Consider the following 12459-nt stretch of genomic DNA (forward strand, 5'->3'; position numbering starts at 1 on the left):
ATTTAGAATTCTCAGGAAGGGAGTGGGAGTCTTGGGGTAAGTGAGCAGGGCTGTGCCTTGCCTGGCTTCCAGGGAGAGGATTCAGCCAGCACCTGGCTGCCCTCCACCTCTCCCTCCACAGGGCAGCCCTGTATTCCCCACTTCTCTTCTCACTGCCCCAGAGCCTCCAAGGACTATCCTGGGAGGAGGGGCTGGATTTACTCTGCTGGACTGGCAAGGACAACTAGCAGAGGCTGCCCTATGTCTTCAGGACAAAGAAGAAATGCCATTGGGTTTTCTGAGGTTCTGGGAGAAGGAAAAAGACATCAGGATTTCAGGCTCTCACCTCTGCCCATCTTCTCAAGGGCAAAGATGGAGGTGGGGGTGGGGGCAGGCATTGCATGCCCTGGAGGGAGGTGCTGTAGGAGGGTGATTCTAGGCCTTGGCGAATTCTCTTTTTTATGTCAATGTATCCCTCCTGAGTTCAGGACATCATATTTTCTGGGGCTAAGGATGGGGCATGAAGACAGAAATTAGTCTGATCCTGGGTGCAAACTCAGGAAGCAAGGTCTCCTCGAGAAGCACGCTTGGGTCATGGAATCAGCCCTGGTGAATCAGCCCCACACCTCTCTGAACATCTGTCTCCTTTTCTGCAAAATTAGATGATAAGGCCCTTCCCCGAGGGCTGTGGTGAGGAACTGTTCAATGGTAAAGCGCTGTTCAGACATTGCGTTTACCGTCTGAGGTGGGAGATGGAGCATGAACAGTAGGTCCTCTCTGCAGGGAAGAACCTGGTCAATTAGATGAAACAGTGACTACGGAGGCCTTTAGTGAGCTGTAATCATGCACCCATGCCAGGTGCCATTAAGAGTATTAGTATTATCTGCATAGAGGTTTAACCGAATCCCAGGGAAAGGTTCTATCTGGGACCTTGGAGGCCCCAGGGAGAAGTTGGCAGGGTGATAAGTAGGATTTGACTAGACAACGAAGAGAAGGGGACCAGGCATCAGGACCAAGGGAGTGGCTTGATCCACGGCTAAGAGGCAGGAATGGAGGGGAGGAGTTGGGGCACCGATGGGAGGGAGTGGGAAGAAGCAGGTTGGGAGGCTAGAGAGGGCTTCACAGGGTGGGATATCCAGCCAAGCAGAAGGGTGAGGTCAGGTCAGTCCTGGAGAAAAAGCCCGGAATGTCAAGAAGCAGGAGTCATATCCACTCAGTCCTAGTAGGAAGAAGGTTCAGTGAGGCCCAGCATCAAGCTTGGGATAAGGAGACCTGGGACAGCTGGTGAACTCAGGCTGGGTAGCAAAGCTTCCAGAATATCAGGGTGGGTAAGGTTCTCAGAGCCCAACTGTGGTCAACACCCTCTTTTTCAAATACGGGAGCAGGTAGCAGAGTGGGGTCGCGAAGTGGGTGCAAAGGCTAAGTCTCCAGATTCTTACACCTGGAGCAAAGTTCCAATCACATGGGGAGGTAGTCAGGAGCATACACTCTGGACCACATGCCTGCCCTGACTCCCAGCACCCCCTTATTGAATGTGTGTCCCTGGGCAAGTCATGTGCTCTTCATTTGTCAAATGTGCCCTGAGTCACAATGCAGTGATTTCCTTACTGCATAGCACAAGTGCCCACCACCATGTCTTCCCTGGGAATTCCACAGAGAAAGCCTTTTGGAAGGATGACATCATAATCTTGGAAAACAAGACAGAATGCCATCTGTGGACGGAAAATGCTAGTAAGTCTTAGGAAGCAAGGAAGCCCATGAAATTGCAGCAGCAGGGAAATCAGAGCAGACGTCACTGCAGCCCAGTGTCTGACCCCAGAGGCCTAAGTGATTTCTATCCCAGAAATGCCAAGCGTAGTTCAAGCTGAGAGCCAACAAAACAAAGGACAGGAAGGGGATGCTAGGGTTACAGCCTCTCTTAAGGAACTTTTCCGAAGAGCAAGTAGAGTTCAACCCCTCTCCCTTTCTATAGGCAGGCAGCCAGCGGCAGGCCAAATCCCAGTAAATGCTCAGGAAAGGAACGAGCCAGCGTCTGAGAGAGGAGTCCAGCTGAGGGAGATCCAAGCCTCCCAGGGACTTGGCATGGTGGCAAGGAGCGAGCAGGGAGGCACAGGCAGTTCTGCCTCCAGTGAAGTCTACCACTATGTCCACCAAGGAGGAAAGTCCTTCTTTTGGCAGTTGCAGGAGTCCCCTGGCCAGCTCCCTCTCCACAGCCCTACAGGGAGCTCATAATGCTTTACCCTCATACACAGAACTCTCCCATGGGATGGGCTCATGATTTCACCATCATATTTAAGGCCAAACCTTTCAGAAAAATAGACCAAAGACTTCACAGAAAGCCCTATCCAGTTCATTGTTTCATCAGTATCTTTTTTCTCTTCTGTAGTGATGGATGTTAACTGAGTACCACCCAGCTGAAGAGTTCGTTTCCTGGGCTTCCTATCAGCTAGGTGTGGTCTGTGGCTGGTGTGAACCCAAATCATATATACAACTCCAGGTCTTGCCCTCCCCTTTCTCTTTCCTGTTGATCAGGATGTGGGTGTGATGGTGGGAGATGGAAGCCAAATGCTGAGGATGACAGAAGTGTAAGATCAAAGATACCCATGCTGTGAAGCCACCATATCAGCCCATGGCCACTTATGCTCAGACTGTTACACAAGACAAATAAACTCTGTCTCGTCTAAGCCACTCTTGCAGTCGGGTCCTTGTTACAGGAGATAGAACCTGCATCCTAACACATATACTAATTTCACAACATAGTCCTTCACTCTTAAATATGTATGGACAACCAAGATCACCAAACATTAGCAGAAAACCAACAGCAGAAAGAGAAGGACTAAGATGGGAACAAAGAAAAAGAGAGTTTACAAAAGGCAACAGCTCAAATATAAGAAAACCCTAAAATAAATTATCATTAGTATCTTCAACAATAATTGATATTGTTTCATTTAATAGAAAGCAGTTCCTATGAAGATAGACTAATCAGAGAAAAGAAAATAATTATTGAAATTTGACTCCTGAAAAACAATTTAGTGGATGAACCGAGTGATACAATGGATATAGATGAAGACAGATTGGTGATCTAGATATTAAAACTAAGAACATATCCCATAATATAGAGTAAAACTTCAAAGAGAAAAAAAAATTAATGCCCATGGAGGATAGGTACAGAAGCTTCAGTATCCATCAAATAGAGATCTAGAAGCAGAGACCAGACAGTGACCAAGGGAGAGGGACGGGTAGACATAGGCAAAGATATAACAAAAGAAATTCTCCCTCAGTTAAAGAAAGACACATGGATTGTAAAATTGAAAGAGCATACTAAATTAGGACAGAATTAGTGAAAAGGAAATCTAGACCCATTTTGTTAAAATTTCAGAACATCAAGGATAAAAAATAAAAAGCTTCCAGAGAGAATCAAAGCTTACATCAGAATTTCTCATCAGTAATATAAGAAGCCCAGGACGTAGAGCGGTGCCTTCAAACATCTGGAGGACAAATGATTTTGAAATAAGAATTCTATCCCCTCAAACTTTGAAAGCAAAATAAAGACTTTTTTATGTAAGAGTTCATAAAGTTTTTCACTCAGTCATCTATATTACAAAAAACTCTTAGAATTCTTTCTGTCAATCAAAAAAAAAAAAAAGATGACGACATGGGATTCAAAAAAGAAGTAAAAGAAGCCATAAATTCTTTGTAGAAAAATTGATTGGTTGACTTTTTCCTTGTAATAAAATTTCAGTCCTGTGGAATTCATACTAAGTAGTTTCCCAGGGAATATTATCTTCACAAACATGTTGTTTATTAGTTTCAATTTTTAGAATTAAATTATAGACTATATAATTACAATATAGCGGAGAATATAGATGTTATGAAACTTGACATTGTAAGAGTAATAATATATAAGTAACTTTTGAAGATGGATGGGGAAAGGAGGTGAAAAGAAAGGAATGTGCACAAATTTCTTCTTTTTCATAGCAGGACGTGAACAGTTGACAGATCAGGGAAGAGCAATTTAAGTGTATTATTTGAAGATGCTGAAGGCAACTACCAGAATAACCAAAAACATGTAATTTATCAAAGATGGTGAGATTGAGTGGAAGGAAGTTGGGGGAGATGGTAAATACAAAAGCATCCCTCAGCTTTATGGCAGAATCAGTACTGGAAAGGAATGAGGATGGTTTCAAATTCTGGGGCCTGGAAGACAGTAGACTTTGAGGAAATTAACAATTTTAAAAGAAATGGACACCATGACCCCACCACTACTGTATCTCATCAGGGCTGGTTGCCATGCAAATACACCTGTCTTGTGACTCCAGGCATCAGATGCCTCATGACTGAGGGAAGGCTCATTCATTCACTGACAAATGTTTACGGGGAACTCATTTAAATAAACAGATCTGAAGCCTGATTTGATTCATGAACTCAGCCTCCCACCACTGTGCTCTAACACCCGACCCTCTAACCACAATGAATTACCTGCCTTCTCACATACTCAGTGTTCCCCCCGGCATCGTCATGCCTTTGCCCACATTAGTCCCCTTTCCTGCTTGGTGAAATACCATTTGTCCTTAGGAGCCCAGTGCACCATCGCTGAAGCCTACCCCCTGAGCATTCTCTTCCTTCTCCCAACCATGTTTCCATCATGGTGTCTACTACATCTTATTACCTGTTTTTGTTTGTGTCTCTCTCCTTATAGGCTTTGTATTATTCAAGAGAAAACTTGGTGTCTTTTTTTAAATGGAGCATAACACACATACAATTATGTACATTTATCATTATGTATACACATAGTATGAAGTGCATACAACTCAAATACTTTTTACATGTACACACCCATATAATATGTCTGTAACTAGATCAAGATGTAGAACATTTCTATCACCCCAGAAAGCTCTTGCCTGCCCCTTCCTAGTCAATAGCCACCTGCCCCACCACAGCAAACCACTATTCTGATTTCTATTACCATAAAATTAGTGTTGCCTGTTCTTATACTTCAATTCGGTGGAATCATAGTGAACAGTCTATAGTGTCTGAGTTCTATTATTTATTATGTCTGTGAGAGCCATCCATATTTTTGTCTGTAGCAGTACTTTGTTCTCTTTTATTACTATGTCATAATTCTTGTGTAAATGTCCCACAGTTTATTTATCCATTCTATTTGTTTTAGTATTTGGGCTGCTTCCAGTTTTTTGCTGTCATGAATGAAGCTACTGTGAACATTCTTGTTTGTGCTTTTTGGCAGACATGTATGTGCATTTCTGTAGAACATGTTCTTAGGAGTGGAATTTTGGGGTCATAGGGTAGATGAGTGTTTAGCTTTGAAGATTTTGCCAATCAAATGTCCAAATGCCTGAGTCTACCGTCCCACCAACAATGAACACGAAGAGTTCCAGTTGATCCACTTCTGTGCCAGCATTTGGTATAATTTTGTTTGGTTCATGTTAGCCATTCTGGTGAAAGTGTGATGGACTTAATTTATATTTTCCTAATAAGTAACGGTGTTGAGTACCTTTTCATATGCTTATTGACCATTTAGACAACATCTTTTTTAAAGTACTTATTCAAATCTTTTGCCACTTAAAAAAATCTGATAAAATATACATAACATAAAATTTGCCATCCTAACCATTTTTTTAGTTCAATGGTGTTAAGTATTTTCACACTGTTGTGCAATGTAAATGAATCTCCAAAACTATATTCAACTTGCAAAACTCCATGTGCATTAAATAACTCCTTATTCCTCTTTCCCTTTTCCTAGCCCCTGGAAACCACCATTCTTTCTGTCTCTATGAATTTGACTATCATATAATTGGAATCATATAGTATTTGTCTTATGTGACTTGCTTATTTCACTTAGTATAATGCCCTCAAGGTTAATCCATGTTGTAGAATGTGTCCAAATATTTTTTTCCTTTAAAGGCTGGATAATATTCCATTGCATGTGTATACCACATTTTGTTTATCCATCCATCTGTCTATAAATATTTGGGTTGCTTCTACTTTTGGGCTATTGTGAATAACACAGCTATGAGCATGGGTGTACAAATATCTTTTTGAGACTCTGCTTTTAATTCTTTGGGGTATATACCCAGAAATGAAATTGCTGGATCATATGGTAATTCTATTGTTAATTTTTTTGAGAAATCACCATACTGTTTTCTGTAGAGGCTGCACCATTTTGCATTCCCACCAGCAGTACACAACAGTTCCAATATCTCCACATTCTCACCAACACTTATTTTCTGGGGTTGGTTGTTTGTTTGTTTTGAAGTAGCCATCCTATTACATGTGAGGTGGTTTCTCATGGTTTTGATTTATATTTCCCTAATGAATGATGATGTTGAGCGTCTTTTCATGTGCTTGTTGGCCATTTGTATATCTTCTCTGGAGAAATGTCTATTCAAGTTTTTTGCTTGTTTTTAACCTGGTTGTTTGGTTTTTGTTTTAGAGTTGTAGGAGTTCTTTATATATTCTGGATATTAACCTATTCTGGAGGTTGCCTTTTCCCTCTTTTGACTATATCATTTGATGTACAATAGTTTTAAATTTTTATGAAATTCAGTTTATCTGTTTTTACTGTGGTTGCCTGTGCTTTAGTGTCATATCTAAGAAATCACTGCTGAATCCAATATCATGAAGCTTTTCCTCTATGTTTTCTTCTAAGAGTTTTATAGTTTTAGCTCTTATCCATTTTGAGTTAAGTATATCTAAAAGTTAATTGGGTTGTCTCCCTTTTTAAAATTCATTTTTAGGAATATTTATATTCTTGATGAGCCCTTTGTCAAATATGTATTGCAAATATCTTCTCCCAGTCTGTGGTTTGTTCTTGTATTCTATTATCGGTACCTTCTGATAAGCAGACTTTTATTTTAATGAAGCCCAATTTATTTATTCTTTCTTTTATGAGTATATGATTATGCTTTTTGTGAACTGTGTAAAAGATCTTCACTGGATCCAAGTTCATGAAGCTATGATGTTCCTATATTTTCTTCTACAAGTTTTATCATTTAACTGTTTGTATTCAGGTCAAACATCCATTTCACATTAATATTTGTGTATGATGTGAGGTAGGGGCCTCGTTCATTTTTTTCCTTATAAATATATAATTACTTCAGCACTGTTTATTGAAAAGATTATCATTTCCCCATCAAATGAAGTAACATCTTAATTATAAATCAGGTGACTATATATGTTGGAGTCTGTTTCCTTACTCTCTTGTTTCCATTGTTGATTCTTATTTCTCCTTGTTTTGCTACCACACAATCAACTTTGTAGTAAGGTCTATAATTTATGTCTGTTTTCTTATTATTGGCATGACATTGAGAAGGTCCGTGTAACGCTTGAAGACTGAGTGAATAAGTGGGATGAACTTCAAAGTGGTCATTATAGCTGCTGTACCATTGCTACTACAGTTATATCCACCCTGCTTTGTGGGCAAGAGAGGTGGAGACCGCACAAATCCCTACTTTTGTCATTGTTTACTTTTGGGATATACTGTACATCTCACCTAATCTCCCTGGTCATTTGTCCTTATATCATTTATTCTATAGTGTGTGTGTGTGTGTGTGTGTGTGTGTGTTTTATAGTGTGTTCTGTGTATTGCCCTTCACAGGAGACTGAAGAACCTTAACTACCTAGGAAGCTTATAGGCAGGTGTGCCTTTTGTATCACGGTCATTTGTGTAGAAAAAATGCCATCAAAGGCACAGCAAGAAACCTGCTGGAAACTGGGCACGGCAACAAATGTGGAGTGCAGGTCTTTCGTAGACAACATTGATGAGAGACTGGCAGAATGTAAATGGCCAGAAAACAAGTGGCCTGACCCTGCCCAACTCTCATTTCAGGCTTTGTTCTTTCTTTCTTAAGCTCTTTGATCCACAGGTACTTCCTGGACCACTTAAGATAAGCTGGTGGAGTTAAGTTCAGATACTTGCCACGTTCTCATGGGTGTCCAGGAGCTTCTTTAAATCTTTACTGGGACCAGGTGGATATAAATAAATGATGAGATAGGTAGATGTATAGGTAACTAGATTTATAACAATAGGTAACTTAGTAGATTAATAAACTACAAGTATCTGGGTTTCACCCGATCCTTCTTGAGTCAAGACTATAGTCCCTGATCTCAGTTCATTTTCAGACTCAATGAGAATAAAACTTAAACACTGTCGATACATTTCTAGGTGAAAGAAAAAAGAAAAAAAAAAGCTCTTAACAAGGCCAGCCACATGATGGGAAGGAAGGCTGCTAGGAATGATGTTTGGTTGCTTGATTTAAATCCAAGTCCTGTCCAAGAGGCTGGTGTGACCCCAGCTGCCTTGAGGGTACCCACTGCAGAGGTCATCTGATGGCCACGGCTCTGTCATTGCCGGCTTTGTGATTTTGTGCTTTCGTTTCCTCATCTGTAAAATGAGGATAATAATAGTCCCTGCCCGATAGAGTTATTGTGTTAACACTAACAACAGCCCAACACATACTGAGTTCGGTTGTCCAGACTAGACACATGCATTGGTTTGGACCATCTTTGCCTGAGTTATCACAACCACAAATAATCAGGGCTGCATCTGGGCTCCTGAGGGTCTAGCAGAGTGGAGTTCTGGCTGTATTGTTGCTTGGTCTTGACTGTGAAACGTGGTCCTGCTTTCCTCGGGGATATTGTTGGAAACTTTGTCCTCCCGAGGGATGTCAAGTCCACCTTGGCCCCTGGGCTCTCTAACAGGAAGACAAAAACCAGTCTCTTAAAACTTGCCTAGGACAGCTTTCTCTTCGCTATGAATAGAATTTACTTTTCGACGAGTATGTAGAAATTCCAAGCCCTGGCTGGGTCTTAAGATTGAGAGGGAGGAGAAGAGGGGAAAGTAGGAATTCAGAAACCGCAGTCACCCCAGGGAAGTGATTTGGAAACCTCCCAAACAGTGAATAATCCACCACTCATTGTTGGTGGGGAAAACATTTATCAAGAAACCCAGTTCTGAGCAGGGTCACGCCGAGTGATTTGCACATGGGAGGAGGCTTTGGTGCAAGTGCAGATGGATGTAGTTAACTGGGAAGACTTCCTGGAAGAGCTGGGGTGCTGGGAAGAAGGCAGAATCCATCTGGGCCATTCTGACCAAGGTCAGCACTCTTGGGGGTTTTCTAGACAGTGGCCTGCACTCGGGGTTTGCATCTTACCTCTGCCCTCTCTTGTATTATCTGAAGCAATTAGCCTCACCTCTTTGAGCCTCAGTCTTCTCATCTGCATAAAGGGGATATGTGTGAGGATTAATATGTGAATGTTTAGTATAGTTTGGGCACATGGTAGATGGTCATTTAAGTATTTTTAAAATATTTTCAGTATTTGACTCAGTACCAGGCACTGAAAATACAAAGATGAATAAGGCCTAGTCTCTGCCCAGTCAAGAGGGAGACAAGTTTCCCGGAAAGACGCTAATGATGATTAACCCACGACCCACAGCAGATATCACAGGCTTGTCAGGGAAGCAGCACTATTTGACCTATTGCAGTAGTGGACAACTTATTCCCAACACAGGCAATCCATCAGACCCGAGGTAGTGCCTGTTTTCCATGAGTGAATCCAGGCCAGAGGATGTGAGGCTCTGGTCACCTCAGAAGCCTGATCCAGCCCAGCAGCACACTCCTGGCCACCCCCAGGGGGGCAGATTGTGCCTTCCACTGTACAGGCTGGAGCAAAAGTAGGTTTACAGTTCATAGAAAACAATGCAATAATTAATAAATAATGCTATATAATAAAATCCTAATATGCAAATTGACCGAACTGCAGAACTACCAGTGGAATGACTGGTCGCTATGATATGCACTGACCACCAGGGGGCAGATGCTCAATGCAGGAGCTTCCCCCAGCCCACAGGCCCCAGGCCAGCCAAGGTGGGTGCCAGTGGGGGCCCCCTGATCACCCCGCTGGTCGCCCTGCAGAGGGAGATGACTGGCGTTGACTGCGGTGGGAGGCGGGACTGGCCGGCTAATGGGCACCGCCCCCCCCCCCCCCAATCACCCCACTGGTTGTCTCCCTCTGCGGGAGGCAACTGGCAGTGGCGGGGGGCGGGGTCAGCGAGTGGGCGGTGCCATGCTGGCCACGGTGGGTGCCAGCAGGGGGCCTCCCTCCCCCGATCACCCCGCAAGCTGCCCCACAGATCAGCCCTGATTGCCAGCCAGACCTAGGGACCCTATCCATGCACAAATTTCATGCACCGGGCCTCTAGTAATACAAGAATAAACTCTGTTTCACGTATTCACAACTGTAAACCTACTTTTGCCACACCCTGTATAAAGGATCAATACTGTCAATATCAAAAAAGTTTACATAAACAGATAAGAAAAATATAATTCATTAGAAAGATAAACAAATTCTTATAAAATAATTCCCTGAAGGAAATAGTTAATAAATTTATGCAAAGTTCTAAGCCTCCCTGGAGATCAAGAAATACAGATTTTTTAAACATAAGAGGCCATTGTGGTCGACAGAAAAATGACCCTCAAAGAGGTCCACATTCTAATCCCTGAAATCTGTAAATATGTTTTGTCTTTCATGGCAAAGGTGACTCTGTAGGTGTGATTAAATTAAGGATCTGGAGATGGGGAGATCGTCCTGGATTATCCTGGAGGGCCCAACATAATCACAAGGGTTTTTACAAGTGAAAGAGGGAGGCAGGGCAGTCAGTGTTAGCGTCATTCATTGTGGGAAGGATGCAGCAAGCCATTGTTGGCCTTGAAGATGGGGAGGGCCACGAGCCAAGGAATGCAGGTGACCCCTAGAAGTTGGAAAAGGTGAGGAAATGGATTTTCCCCTAGAGCCTCCAGAAAGAAAAATGGTCATACCTTGTTTTTAGTCCAGTGAGACCCATTTCAGACTTCTGGCCTCTAGAACTGTGTGATAATAAATTGTGTTGTTTTAGCCACTAAGTCTATGGCAATTTGTTCCAGCAGCAATAGGAAACTAGTACAATGGTTGCATATTAGTAAATATTAAATTCATTGGTTGTATTCCGGGTAGAAAAAGTTCAGAGAAACAATCCTCACGCATGTAAATTTGTACTTTGGGGGGAGCTATTTGTCAGTACCTATCAAAAGTTCAAGATACATTCCCTTCTTGGAATTTATCCTGTGGATACACGTGAGTGAGTATGCAGAGGATGTTCTTTGTAGTGTTTCTTGGAATAGAAAAAGCTGAAAACAACCCTCATGGGCTTCAATACAGGACTGGCTGAATTTGAATACAGCCCCAAGTGGAATACTAGCTGCCCCCAGAAAGAGTAAGGTGAACCTCGATATCCATGTGTACACTATATTTTCTTCATTTACATAAAATCCAGCATACGCACATATTTATATATATGCCTTAGGATGTTGGAAAGAACATATTAAATTAACTATAGGTTCTCTGAAGAAGGACATGTGGGGAACAGGGGGCTGCCACCCACCTTAGCTTGCATAATCAAGGCCTGGGATAATGCCACCAGGATGGACTCCCCAACATTAGCTGGGCTCCCCATTTCTCCTGTCCAGCAGCCAGAGTGTGGTTAGGACATAAGTTAAAAGGCCTTCTTTGCTGTTAAGCCCCTAGATACCTGGAGATACAGCCTTGTCCCTGGGGCCAAGCAGGTGCTCCCGTAGAACAGAGAGCCACCAATGGCAGTGCCCACTGTACCACAGACTAGACTGTCCTGTGTCATAGTGGGCATTGATTCCTTGGGGCAGGAGTTGAACCCTGGCCAGAGGTCGAGAGACACAGGACAGTCTAGCTCTGCCACCATCACTGTGCAAATTTTAGGAAAAATCATGTCATCCTTCTGGGCCTCAGTTTCCCCATCTGTCAAGTAAGCGGATTGGCCTAGATCACCAATCTCTAAGAATCCATTAGGAGACAGTGTGATTTAAGTCCTCCTAACAAAGATGGAAAGTGTATATCAGATACCCCGAGTCAGCACTTGCACCTGGTTTGGGTCTCAAAGTAAAACCTGATTGTAAGGGTAACCATTTGTCCCAGCTAGCCTGGGACAGGCCTGGCTTATTCCTGTTGCTCCTCCCCAATCATTAGTAATGCCTCTTTCACTCTCAAATGTGCTCCAGTTTGGATGACATCTTGCATGGCCCCCTGATGAAGTGAGGTTTCCCTGCCATACCACAGTGGCCCTGCGATGGGAGGCTGCCTTCTCTGCCTGAGTCAGGGGAGGGCTTTGACTGCTCAGAGAATAGCTTTTGCCAAGTCATGACCTTCCATTGACAAAAGTCAATCACTGCATTTGTGGGAGGGACATCACTTGAAGGTTCAGGTGATTTCATACATTCACTGCCCCTGTACCAAGAGAAATAACCAAAGGGTTATTTTCAAGCAACCCTTTGCTTCCTGCAAGGAACTGAGATAGTTCTTCATCTCTGGCTTATAAGGACTCCGTAATCACCTCTCTCCTTTCTCCTTGGCTGCCAGGAATCTCAGATATAAATTGTATGGCTGAACTATAGA

Source organism: Eptesicus fuscus, chromosome 9, assembly GCF_027574615.1.
Source record: "Eptesicus fuscus isolate TK198812 chromosome 9, DD_ASM_mEF_20220401, whole genome shotgun sequence".
NCBI lineage: Eukaryota > Metazoa > Chordata > Mammalia > Chiroptera > Vespertilionidae > Eptesicus > Eptesicus fuscus.